The 12,940-nt window shown below is 53.3% G+C and overlaps 1 protein-coding gene across 3 annotated transcripts in view; it reads left to right on the top strand.

The window, feature by feature from the left end:
* The first annotated feature begins 224 nt into the window (after positions 1–224).
* Positions 225–12,940, top strand: part of CNTFR (ciliary neurotrophic factor receptor) — a 624,317-nt gene continuing 611,601 nt past the window's right edge. For all 3 annotated transcript variants that reach the window (XM_075330032.1, XM_075330023.1, XM_075330008.1), the window contains exon 1: positions 225–392. The gene's annotated coding sequence lies outside the window, so the exon portion shown is untranslated. The remainder of the gene's footprint in view (positions 393–12,940) is intronic.

Consider the following 12,940-nt stretch of genomic DNA (forward strand, 5'->3'; position numbering starts at 1 on the left):
TCAGATACTGGTGGTCCAGCAGGTTGCTCTGGTCGCTGCAGAACCTCTTGTGGGGTGTCTGGGGATTCTGGGAGGGGGTATGCCAGCACAGTGTCAGATACTGGTGGTCCAGCAGGTTGCGCTGGCAGGGAAATGGTGCCGCGCCTCCTCCGCAGTGCTTGCAGTCTCCGCCAGGGGGCGCCGCCGGGCTCCTCGCCTGCTCTCCGCACACATTGCTGCTCTTGCAGTCTCCTCTGTCAGTGGCTTCCTCAGTCACATGGGCTGTGTGTGTGAGTTTAAAAGAGCCTAAACCGTGTATAGCCGGTGCAGAGGAGGCTTCCAGGCGCCCATTGGGGAGAGCGGGGTATATGGTGGCAGCGCCGGGGGTCCCGCAGGAGCAGCCCCCACCCACAGTGAGTACAGCCGCGGCTCCATCCCTGAGCGTGCATGTGTCTGCTGGAGGCGAGGACGCCGCTGATGGTGTGCGCCCCGGGGGGCCGTGCCCGGCGAGCTGTCCTGAGCGCGGGGGGCAGTGGTGCAGCCTCGGGAACAGCTCAGCAATTAAACTTGAAAGGGAGTGGCCGCAGATCGTCCATGTCATTGTCAGGGCTCGGCGCCGCAGCCGTGCACTCTCCGGACTCCGCCGTCACATGCTGGGCTGGGATACTCTATATTGTGATATAGTGTGATACATTCTATAGTGTGATACATTCTATAGGGTGATACATTCTATAGGGTGATACATTCCGGGCTGTGATACATTCCATAGTGTGATACATTCTATATTGTGATACATTCTGGGCTGTGATACATTCTATAGGGTGATACATTCCGGGCTGGGATACTCTATATTGTGATATAGTGGGATACATTCCGGGCTGTGATACATTCTATAGTGTGATACATTGTATATTGTGATACATTCTATAGTGTGATACATTCTGGGCTGTGATACATTCTATAGTGTGATACATTGTATAGTGTGATACATTGTATATTGTGATACATTCTGGGCTGTGATACATTCTATAGTGTGATACATTGTATATTGTGATACATTCTGGGCTGTGATACATTCTATAGTGTGATACATTCTATAGTGTGATACATTCTATAGTGTGATACATTGTATATTGTGATACATTCCGGGCTGTGATACATTGTATATTGTGATACATTCACTATTGTGATACATTCTATAGTGATACATTGAGTATTGTGATACACTCTATATTGTGATACATTCCGGGCTGTGATGTATTCTATAGTGTGATACATTGTGTATTGGGATATATTGTGTATTGTGATACATTTGTATGGGCTGTTGCTCCGGGTCCTGCCTCTCCCCCTGCTCAGTGTCACCAGGCAGGAGCTGGCAGCCCCTAATTGTCACATTAATGGGGTCTGCTGCTGTTCACTCCCCTATAAAGCGCCCTTCAGAGCCGGTGTGTGATTTCTCCCCGGGTCACAGGAAAACATTTATCCGTGTTAAGCACCAACTGTTCATTTTTGTCGCCACCGACCTCATTTTACCCCTATTTATTTATGGTTAGGTGTGATCGCTGCTGCCAGTGAAGGGTTAAATGATCAGTCACTAATAGACGCCGGTTTACGCTGTCATCCCAGATTTCCCGGCAGGATTCCTCCGCGCTCGGGATGTTGGGAGGAGAAAAAAGTAACATTTCAGAAATTTCTATTAAAAATATTTAAAGTGAAACGAGTAAATAATAAAAAAAAAAAAAAGTGCGGCGTCCGGAATCCGAAAATCTCCAGATATCGGGAAATGTGGGTAAAAAGTTATCACAGTGCATCCGGACTGCACGAGCGACCGGGACGGTAAGCATGGTGCTAACGGACAGAGCGGTCAGATCACTAACGAGCAACCGGGACGGACAGAGCGGTCGGATCACTAACGAGCAACCGGGACAGTAGACGTGGTGCTAACGGATGGAGCGGTCAGATCACTAACGAGCAACCGGGACGGACGGAGCGGTCAGATCACTAACGAGCAACCGGGACGGTAAACGTGGTGCTAACGGACGGAGCGGTCAGATCACTAATGAGCAACCGGGACGGACGGATCGGTCAGATCACTAACGAGCAACCGGGACAGTAGACGTGGTGCTAACGGACGGAGCGGTCAGATCACTAACGAGCAAATGGGACGGTAAACGTGGTGCTAATGGACGGAGTGCTTAAACCACTAATGAGCCACCATCATGGTAAACGTGGTGTTAACGGACAGAGCGATTGGATCACTAATGAGCAACCGGGACGGTAAACGTGGTGCTAACGGACGGAGCGGTCAGATCACTAACGAGGGACCGGGGCGGTAAACGTGGTGCTAACGGACGGAGCGGTCAGATCACTAACGAGGGACCGGGGCGGTAAACGTGGTGCTAACGGACGGAGCGGTCAGATCACTAACGAGGGACCGGGGCGGTAAACGTGGTGCTAACGGATGGAGCGGTCAGATCACTAACGAGGGACCGGGGCAGTAAACGTGGTGCTAACGGATGGAGCGGTCAGATCACTAACGAGGGACCGGGGCGGTAAACGTGGTGCTAACGGACGGAGCGGTCTGATCCTTAACGAGTGATCATGTCGGTAAACTTGATGTTAACGGACGGAGCGATCGGACTGTTAATGACCGACCGCAGTGGTCAACGTACTGTTAACGGATGGAATGATCGGATCACTAATCAACCATGGGGGTAGTTAACAGACGGCGCGATCAGATCACTAACGAGTGCCCGGGACGGTAAACGTAGTGTTAACGCATAGTGATCAGATCTGCTCCACTTTCTGCCATCCTCGAGGTCCCAATGAACGTGACTTGTGATTGGTCGGCCACACACTTCGCCCCTGTAAGGCTGCGTTCACATGTCCAGTAATCGCCCGTCACAATGGATCCAGCAGTAATCCGTTGACAAACTTTTTAATCCGTTTTGAAGAAATTGATTTTTGCAGGATCCGGTTTTTTTAAACCTTTGAGTCTATGGAAAAGGATCCGTTACCTGGTCACTCTTCGGCCGTCCACTTTTCTTTCATTTGTTACGGACGGATCCGTTTTTTTGCTCACTGGATCAGTTTCAAATGGAAAATAAAGAACAGATCCGTTCTCCATAGACTCCAATTTTTAAAGAAACGGATCCTGCAAAAATCAATTTTTCAAAATAGACAAGAAAGTTGTGTCTGCAGAACTTTTTGCTAACAGATCTCTGGTGGATCCGCTCTATCGGAGGATTACTGGACGTAGCCGTCCGTCCATGGTCCCCTGCAATGATGATCCACAGGACGGTACAGTCCCCGGCTCCGACCTGCGCTCGCCCTGAGGCTTGCTGCTGGTGGTGATGTCATCGTCCCTCTGTGAAGTTATGGGGGGCACAGATGTATGTATGTGTCCCCCCCCCCCATACAATCAGTCACTATATGGCATCTCATAGATCAGATCCGATTGTTTATCGTCTGGAGCTGCTGTCAGCGCGGCCATAAATCTCCATTTAATTAGCGGAAGGCTCCGGATTCCGCCGTTGGACCCTCTCACGATCACTCCTATATCGAGGAGTCGGCAGAACCGCACAGGACCAGCGCTATAGGGGAAAGTTCTCCTGTGTCCGTCATGGGAGGGCGCATTTCTGTATTTATCAGCCGGGTTTAACCTGTGCAGTGCTGGCTCTATGAATGTGTATCACAATTCCTCGATGCGTCATTCCAAAATCTGTATAACAGGTACAGAACATCCACATAACCCCCCACCAACGCGTTTCTGGCAGCGAGCTCGGACTCCTGTGCATGCGGTCATCCTATTATCAGTGTATGCTTTCCTGGTGAGGCTCGTTACATTGTAGCGTCTCGGATTCTTCCTTGATACAATTGTTCTCGGTTTTGGACGGAGAAATAATCATTTGCTTCCCGCCTTGAACTCTTGGATCTGTTTTGTTTTTTGTTGGTGCTGGGTTTCCTCAAGTTTATTAACACTGATTGTGGTGTCACCGGGAGAGCGGAGATGTGGACATTATAGATGTGCGCCTGTCCAAGAGCCGCTCTATGGGGAAGTAAATGAATATTTACACAAACCATGCATCCTTTCCACATGACGTCTAATTGCTGCTGATGTGCAGCGTCCGCCGTTAACCAGTGCGGGGTACTGCTGAGAAACAGCTGGTGGGGAAACGGTGGAGGCTGATACTGGAGCCACTGGTGGGGAAACGGTGGAGGCTGATACTGGAGCCACTGGTGGGGAAAGCATTGATGCTGGAGCCACTGGTGGGGAAGGCTGCTGGAGCCACTGGTGGGGAAGGCTACTGGAGCCACTGGTGGGGAAGGGAAGGCTACTGGAGCCACTGGTGGGGAAGGGAAGGCTACTGGAGCCACTGGTGGGGGAAAAGCATTGATGCTGGAGCCACTGGTGGGGGGGGGGGGAAGCATTGATGCTGGAGCCACTGGTGGGGAAGGGAAAGATACTGTAGCCACTGGTGGGGAAGGGAAAGATGCTGTAGCCACTGGTGGGGAAGGGAAGGATACTGGAGCCACTGGTGGGAAAAGCATTGATACTGGAGCCATTGGTGGGGAAGGGAAAGATACTGGAGCCACTGGTGGGAAAAGTATTAGTACAGGAGCCATTGGTGGGGAAGGCAAGGATACTGGAGTCCCTAGTCAGGAAGGGAAAGATACTGGAGCCACTGGTGGGAAAGGGAAGGCTATTGAAGCCACTGGTGGGAAAGATAAAGATACTGGAGCCACAGGGGGAGAAGGGAGAGATGGTGGAGCCACTGCTGGGGAAGGGAAGGCTACTGAAGCCATTGGTGGGGAAGGGAAATATACTAACTGGTGGGGAAGGGAAGGATTCTGGATCCAGTGGTGGGGAACGGAAAGCTACTGGAGCCCCTGGTTGGGAAGGGAAAGATACTGGAGCCATTGATGGGGATGGGAAGAATGCTGGAGCCACTGGTGGAGAAAAAGATGCCAAAGCCACTGGTCGGGTAGGCAAAGATACTGGATCAACTAGTGAGGAAAGAAAATATACTGGATCCACTGGTTGGGAATGAAAATATACTGGTGGGGAAGAGAAGGATATATATATATATATATATATATATATATATATATATATATATATATATATATATATATATATATATATATATATATATATATATATATATATATATATATATATATATATATATATATTATATATATTCCCTTTTACAGATAAAACAAGGATATTTTACATTCAGAAACTTCTATCCACTGTTTGTTCTGGTTTGTGCACTTAAAGAATTAGACGTATCAAGTAAATTAGCCATCAACACAGGGAGGGCGGGCTGGCTGGATGGAGAGCTGGCTGGCTGGCTGGAGGGAGGGCTGGCTGGATGGAGGGAGGGCTGGCTGGATGGAGGGAGGGCTGGCTGGATGGAGGGAGGGCTGGCTGGATGGAGGGAGGGCTGGCTGGATGGAGGGAGGGCTGGCTGGAGGGCTGGCTGGCTGGAGGGCTGGCTGGATGGAGGGAGGGCTGGCTGGATGGAGGGAGGGTTGGCTGGAGGGCTGGCTGGATGGAGGGAGGGCTGGCTGGATGGAGGGAGGGCTGGCTGGATGGAGGGAGGGCTGGCTGGATGGAGGGAGGGCTGGCTGGATGGAGGGAGGGCTGGCTGGATGGAGGGAGGGCTGGCTGGAGGGCTGGCTGGAGGGCTGGAGGGCTGGCTGGAGGGCTGGAGGGCTGGCTGGAGGGCTGGAGGGCTGGCAGGAGGGATGGAGGGATGGCTGGAGGGCTGGAGGGCTGGCAGGAGGGATGGAGGGATGGCTGGAGGGCTGGAGGGCTGGCAGGAGGGATGGAGGGATGGCTGGAGGGAGGGAGGGCTGGCTGGCTGGAGGGCTGGCTGGCTGGAGGGCTGGCTGGCTGGAGGGCTGGCTGGCTGGAGGGCTGGCTGGCTGGAGGGCTGGCTGGCTGGGGGGCTGGCTGGCTGGGGGGCTGGCTGGATGGGGGGCTGGGTGGCTGGAGGGATGGCTGGGTGGCTGGAGGGATGGCTGGGTGGCTGGAGGGATGGCTGGATGGGTGGCTGGATGGGTGGCTGGAGGGATGGCTGGAGGGATGGCTGGAGGGATGGCTGGGTGGCTGGAGGGATGGCTGGGTGGCTGGAGGGATGGCTGGGTGGCTGGAGGGATGGCTGGAGGGATGGCTGGGTGGCTGGAGGGATGGCTGGAGGGATGGCTGGATGGGAGGGAGGGATGGATGGGTGGCTGGAGGGATGGGTGGCTGGAGGGATGGGTGGCTGGAGGGATGGGTGGCTGGAGGGATGGGTGGCTGGAGGGATGGGTGGCTGGAGGGATGGGTGGCTGGAGGGATGGCTGGAGGGATGGCTGGAGGGATGGATGGAGGGATGGATGGAGGGATGGATGGAGGGATGGATGGAGGGATGGCTGGAGGGATGGCTGGGTGGCTGGAGGGATGGCTGGGTGGCTGGAGGGATGGCTGGAGGGATGGATGGGTGGCTGGAGGGATGGATGGGTGGCTGGAGGGATGGATGGGTGGCTGGAGGGATGGATGGGTGGCTGGAGGGATGGATGGGTGGCTGGAGGGATGGATGGATGGCTGGAGGGATGGATGGCTGGAGGGATGGATGGCTGGAGGGATGGATGGCTGGAGGGATGGAGGGAGGGATGGCTGGAGGGATGGCTGGAGGGATGGATGGGTGGCTGGAGGGATGGATGGGTGGCTGGAGGGATGGATGGGTGGCTGGAGGGATGGATGGGTGGCTGGAGGGATGGATGGGTGGCTGGAGGGATGGCTGGAGGGATGGCTGGAGGGATGGCTGGAGGGATGGCTGGAGGGATGGCTGGAGGGATGGCTGGAGGGATGGATGGGTGGCTGGAGGGATGGATGGGTGGCTGGAGGGATGGGTGGCTGGAGGGATGGCTGGATGGAGGGATGGCTGGATGGAGGGATGGCTGGATGGAGGGATGGCTGGATGGAGGGATGGCTGGAGGGATGGCTGGAGGGATGGCTGGATGGAGGGATGGCTGGATGGAGGGATGGCTGGATGGAGGGATGGCTGGAGGGATGGATGGGTGGCTGGAGGGATGGATGGATGGCTGGATGGATGGATGGCTGGAGGGATGGATGGGTGGCTGGAGGGATGGGTGGCTGGAGGGATGGGTGGCTGGAGGGATGGGTGGCTGGAGGGATGGGTGGCTGGAGGGATGGCTGGATGGAGGGATGGCTGGATGGAGGGATGGGTGGCTGGAGGGATGGCTGGATGGAGGGATGGCTGGATGGAGGGATGGCTGGATGGAGGGATGGCTGGATGGAGGGATGGCTGGAGGGAGGGATGGCTGGAGGGAGGGATGGCTGGAGGGAGGGATGGCTGGAGGGAGGGATGGCTGGAGGGAGGGATGGCTGGAGGGAGGGATGGCTGGAGGGAGGGATGGCTGGAGGGAGGGATGGCTGGAGGGAGGGATGGCTGGAGGGAGGGATGGCTGGAGGGAGGGATGGCTGGAGGGAGGGATGGCTGGAGGGAGGGATGGCTGGAGGGATGGAGGGAGGGATGGCTGGAGGGATGGAGGGAGGGATGGCTGGAGGGATGGATGGCTGGAGGGATGGAGGGATGGATGGCTGGAGGGATGGCTGGATGGCTGGCTGGATGGCTGGATGGAGGGATGGCTGGCTGGAGGGATGGCTGGAGGGATGGCTGGAGGGATGGCTGGAGGGATGGCTGGAGGGATGGCTGGATGGCTGGAGGGATGGCTGGATGGCTGGAGGGATGGCTGGATGGATGGCTGGATGGATGGCTGGATGGATGGCTGGATGGATGGCTGGATGGATGGCTGGATGGATGGCTGGATGGATGGCTGGATGGAGGGATGGCTGGAGGGATGGCTGGAGGGATGGCTGGAGGGATGGCTGGAGGGATGGCTGGAGGGATGGCTGGAGGGATGGCTGGAGGGATGGCTGGAGGGATGGCTGGAGGGATGGCTGGAGGGATGGCTGGAGGGATGGAGGGATGGCTGGATGGATGGAGGGATGGCTGGATGGAGGGATGGCTGGATGGAGGGATGGCTGGATGGAGGGATGGCTGGATGGAGGGATGGCTGGATGGAGGGATGGCTGGATGGAGGGATGGCTGGATGGAGGGATGGCTGGATGGAGGGATGGCTGGATGGAGGGATGGCTGGATGGAGGGATGGCTGGAGGGATGGATGGCTGGAGGGATGGCTGGCTGGAGGGATGGCTGGCTGGAGGGATGGCTGGCTGGAGGGATGGCTGGCTGGAGGGATGGCTGGCTGGAGGGATGGCTGGAGGGATGGCTGGAGGGATGGCTGGCTGGAGGGATGGCTGGAGGGATGGCTGGAGGGATGGAGGGATGGCTGGAGGGATGGCTGGGTGGCTGGATGGATGGCTGGAGGGATGGATGGATGGCTGGATGGATGGCTGGATGGATGGCTGGAGGGATGGATGGCTGGAGGGATGGATGGGTGGCTGGAGGGATGGCTGGATGGAGGGATGGCTGGATGGAGGGATGGCTGGATGGAGGGATGGCTGGATGGAGGGATGGCTGGAGGGATGGGTGGCTGGAGGGATGGGTGGCTGGAGGGATGGCTGGATGGAGGGATGGCTGGAGGGATGGCTGGAGGGATGGCTGGAGGGATGGCTGGAGGGATGGCTGGAGGGATGGCTGGGTGGCTGGATGGAGGGATGGCTGGAGGGATGGCTGGAGGGATGGCTGGAGGGATGGCTGGAGGGATGGCTGGAGGGATGGCTGGAGGGATGGCTGGAGGGATGGCTGGAGGGATGGCTGGAGGGATGGCTGGAGGGATGGCTGGATGGAGGGATGGCTGGAGGGATGGCTGGATGGCTGGCTGGAGGGATGGCTGGATGGCTGGATGGATGGCTGGATGGATGGCTGGAGGGATGGATGGCTGGAGGGATGGATGGGTGGCTGGAGGGATGGCTGGATGGAGGGATGGCTGGATGGAGGGATGGCTGGATGGAGGGATGGCTGGAGGGATGGGTGGCTGGAGGGATGGGTGGCTGGAGGGATGGGTGGCTGGAGGGATGGCTGGATGGAGGGATGGCTGGAGGGATGGCTGGAGGGATGGCTGGAGGGATGGCTGGAGGGATGGCTGGAGGGATGGCTGGAGGGATGGCTGGAGGGATGGCTGGATGGAGGGATGGCTGGATGGAGGGATGGATGGAGGGATGGCTGGAGGGATGGCTGGAGGGATGGCTGGAGGGATGGCTGGAGGGATGGCTGGAGGGATGGCTGGAGGGATGGCTGGAGGGATGGCTGGAGGGATGGCTGGATGGAGGGATGGCTGGAGGGATGGCTGGATGGCTGGCTGGAGGGATGGCTGGATGGCTGGCTGGATGGCTGGCTGGATGGCTGGCTGGAGGGATGGCTGGAGGGATGGCTGGAGGGATGGCTGGAGGGATGGCTGGAGGGATGGCTGGAGGGATGGCTGGAGGGATGGCTGGAGGGATGGCTGGAGGGATGGCTGGAGGGATGGCTGGAGGGATGGCTGGAGGGATGGCTGGATGGAGGGATGGTTCCTCTTGTGGCTTCTGGATCTCTTTGCACTGTTGTTTCTTGTTTCTGTCATTTTCTTGGCTCTCGACCTCTCGTCATAAACAAGAAATGATAAGTGACAGGAGTTTCCTTGTAGCGGCTGTGTCCGTGTCTTGGGGGGGGGGGGGGGCGGTGTTTGTCATGTTGTGTCTGTTTTGGCGCTTCAGATACAAGAACAGAATGAAAAACTCAGATAAAACTTCCTGAGCAATGTAACTTGGCTGCACTTTATTAACTGTTGTAACGCCGGAGCGTGGCCCCGAGTCTGCTCTACCTGCGGAGCGGTACTTGTTATTCCATAGATTTGGCCATTAACTATTGACTTTTTTTTTTTTTTTGTTTGTTTGTTTTTTTCTAAAGAAGTGCTTGAATTTTCACAATCTTACTGAGTTATCAAATCATTTACTGCGTAACTCCAATCACCGAGGAAAAGTGATCAAACCCCATAGAAATAACATTTATCAGAAGTAACTATATAATCTGTGTGATCTGCCAGGAGTTACACCTACTATAATACTGCCCCTATGTACAAGAATATAACTACTATAATACTGCCCCCTATGTACAAGAATATAACTGCTATAATACTGCCCCTATATACAAGAATATAACTACTATAATACTGCCCCCTATGTACAAGAATATAACTGCTATAATACTGCCCCTATGTACAAGAATATAACTACTATAATACTGCCCCCTATGTACAAGAATATAACTACTATAATACTGCCCCTATGTACAAGAATATAACTACTATAATACTGCCCCCTATGTACAAGAATATAACTGCTATAATACTGCCCCTATGTACAAGAATATAACTACTATAATACTGCCCCTATATACAAGAATATAACTACTATAATACTGCCCCCTATGTACAAGAATATAACTACTATAATACTGCCCCTATGTACAAGAATATAACTACTATAATACTGCCCCTATGTACAAGAATATAACTACTATAATACTGCCCCTATGTACAAGAATATAACTACTATAATACTGCCCCTATGTACAAGAATATAACTACTATAATACTGCTCCTATGTACAAGAATATAACTACTATAATACTGCCCCTATGTACAAGAATATAACTACTATAATACTGCCCCCTATATACAAGAATATAACTACTATAATACTGCCCCCTATGTACAAGAATATAACTGCTATAATACTGCCCCCTATGTACAAGAATATAACTGCTATAATACTGCCCCTATGTACAAGAATATAACTACTATAATACTGCCCCTATATACAAGAATATAACTACTATAATACTGCCCCCTATGTACAAGAATATAACTACTATAATACTGCCCCTATGTACAAGAATATAACTACTATAATACTACCCCTATATACAGGAATATAACTACTATAATACTGCCCCTATGTACAAGAATATAACTACTATAATACTGCTCCTATGTACAAGAATATAACTACTATAATACTGCCCCTATGTACAAGAATATAACTACTATAATACTGCCCCTATATACAAGAATATAACTACTATAATACTGCCCCCTATATACAAGAATATAACTACTATAATACTGCCCCCTATGTACAAGAATATAACTACTATAATACTGCCCCTATGTACAAGAATATAACTACTATAATACTGCCCCTATGTACAAGAATATATCTACTATAATACTGCTCCTATGTACAAGAATATAACTACTATAATACTGCCCCTATGTACAAGAATATAACTACTATAATACTACCCCTATATACAGGAATATAACTACTATAATACTGCCCCTATGTACAAGAATATAACTACTATAATACTGCTCCTATATACAAGAATATAACTACTATGATACTGTGGATATGATGTCTATGCTGGAGAGAGCCTGTATATTAGCCGTACATTGCTATATACTGTGAACATATGATGGCGGTATACTATGTAACTAAATCTCACAAGTCGGTTCCAGAACACTTTTTTTTTTTTTTTTACCTGTAGTTGGAAGAAGTTGCTTCTTTTTAGGCTTTGTGCGGTGATTATTGGTGCGGACCCTGGTATACTTAGTGTAGTTATTAGACTGTCTGCTGTATTGTGCGGTTTTATTCTTGAATCTTTCTTTCTTTCTTTTTTTCTTACATATATTGTACAGTATAGATTGGACGTTACTCCTCAGATAAGAGGCTGCAGTCCCCCTGTGTGCAGTTGTGTGTCTGTATGGCGGCACATTTAGGGGTTAGGCTGCAGGCGCCGCTCATCTCCAGAGTCAGATGACCTGGGTTGGGGGGTCCAGGGATAATTGGGTGTTTCCTCCTGCAGGAGGACTGTGGTATTGGAGGCTGTTGGGTGTCCGGTCATACTGAAGCCCCCCGCAGTCGCCCTGTGTGCGTCGTGCCCTGTATGGCGGCACATTTCAGGGTCAGGCTCCGTGCACAATCCGGTGGTCTGCTGGACATTGGCTTCGTCTTGTGGTCACACAATGGCTGTGCCTTATGTTTGGGTCGGGGGGTTTCACTCTCGGCCCCTCTGTTCTTCTCCATTGTGGAGCCCCAGAGGTGGCCGCAGTGAAGCAGAATTGGCCTTTGTGGAGCGCGGTGTAAGGCACCGCAGGGGGTCGCTTATCTGCACAAACCTCCCACGTGGAGTCTTTGTTGCTGGTGGGTCTGAAGTGGACGTTGCATTTAATTCAGGGAAACCCACCCACACATCTGCCGCAGCCCCCGAGTGATGGATCCAGCTCCTGCAAGTGGAATTGTAAATCAGCAACGACGGCGAAACACAGTAACGACATTCATCCCTCCGCGAGTGCGGACTGGACCACGGGGCGCGGAAATATTCTGTATCCACGTGGTCTCCACCGCAGCAGATCTGGCCCGGGGGCCGCCGGATGGACATCCCCCAGTGCACAATACGAGCAGTCATAGACCCCCGGCCCCCCCGTAACCAGCGGAGTGTTTACACGTCTATAATTGGGCTGCATGTTAGTCCAGGTGTGTTACGTGAGTGATTTATAGGGGTCCGTGTTACACTGAGGTCAGCCATACCTGCTTTATGTCAGCCTCTAATCCCACCAGGCGCACGGCTCGTAAAGCCCGGGACGCAGGACCGCGGAGCAGCGCTGTGATATGTGACCGACTGGTTATTATAGGGTGTATTATCTGCTGCCCGTAGTGTATGTAGCGCTCACACACTCCACAGCGCTGCACAGGAGCTCAGTCTAATCCCCCCCCCCCCCCCCCGGCTGTAGACACACGGACACCATGTTGTAGGACGGAGAGGACCCTCACCTGCGGGGACATCACTGAATGTGAGACCATGAGTGATCCATGGAGAGGACCCTCCACCTGCGGGGACATCACCGAATGTGAGACTATGACTGATCAATGGAGAGGACC

This window comes from Anomaloglossus baeobatrachus, chromosome 1, assembly GCF_048569485.1.
Source record: "Anomaloglossus baeobatrachus isolate aAnoBae1 chromosome 1, aAnoBae1.hap1, whole genome shotgun sequence".
In the NCBI taxonomy this organism is placed as follows: Eukaryota; Metazoa; Chordata; class Amphibia; order Anura; family Aromobatidae; genus Anomaloglossus; species Anomaloglossus baeobatrachus.